This window comes from Cyprinus carpio, unplaced genomic scaffold, assembly GCF_018340385.1.
Source record: "Cyprinus carpio isolate SPL01 unplaced genomic scaffold, ASM1834038v1 S000006811, whole genome shotgun sequence".
NCBI classification, from domain to species: Eukaryota; Metazoa; Chordata; class Actinopteri; order Cypriniformes; family Cyprinidae; genus Cyprinus; species Cyprinus carpio.
In genome coordinates, this window is record NW_024879397.1 from 980,194 (window position 1) to 981,255 (window position 1,062).

Consider the following 1,062-nt stretch of genomic DNA (forward strand, 5'->3'; position numbering starts at 1 on the left):
GAGAGTTTAAAGGGTCTGAACTGAGGGTGAGAAGGCAGCAAACAAAACCACTTCTATAGAAAAAACATCTGAGTTTTTACTTTTTACTCCAAACCTTACAGTTACTGAGATGTGATGAGACTCACCGTAGTTTCTTCAGTTTACAGCATGGATCCTCCAGTAGAGCAGAGAGCAGCTTCGCTCCTGAGTCTCCTGGTGTATTATAGCTCAGATCCAGTTCTGTCAGGTGTGAGGGGTTTGATCTCAGAGCTGAAGTCAGAGCAGCACAGCCTTTCTGTGTAATACCACAGCCGGAGAGACTGCAGAGAATATACAGAAGATTAAAAATGAGTTACTAGAGCTTGACTCATGTGTCCAATATAATTGCTGAAAAACACAGATGTAATACATATTATAGATATCAATTATTAAACCAGACACAGAGAGTGACTCAGAGTCAAGTCCCATTTTAATAGACTTCAGACTCAAACTGAAATTACTTCAGATTTCACTCAACAAACAGAACCCAAATATTCCCAAACTACTGGAGTCTTAACCTTAACTACTGAAGAAGATTTTGTATTTTATTTGTATTCAGTCTGCTTATAGCGGAGCTGTACAGACCGAGTACATTGTGATCATCTGTTTTCCCGATTTAATACTGAAAACAGAAAAAATAGAATTCTATATATATAAAAAAAAAAACAGAATAAAAAGAATAGAAATAGATGGATAGAAAATGAGAAAGCAGCACCTTTTTCAAGTCATGCTGTACAAACACTTGTTAATAAAGGTTACAAGTTAGTCAAGATTACAATTAATGTCCAACTGGAGTCTCACTTGATGCCAAAATGAGTCCTTACTCCTGGGAAGGTGTGTAAACTGTTAGTGTTGGATAGTTTGTTTTATTTTATTTTATTTTTTTTTTTTTTATTTGCAACATTCATCAGATGATTTGAGGCTCAGTCTTATTGACCAGACAATAAATGTTATTGAAGATTTCTGCACATGTATATCTGATGTACAAACAAAGTGTCATGAAATTATACAAGCTAGCCTTATCCATGTTAATATATTTAGATA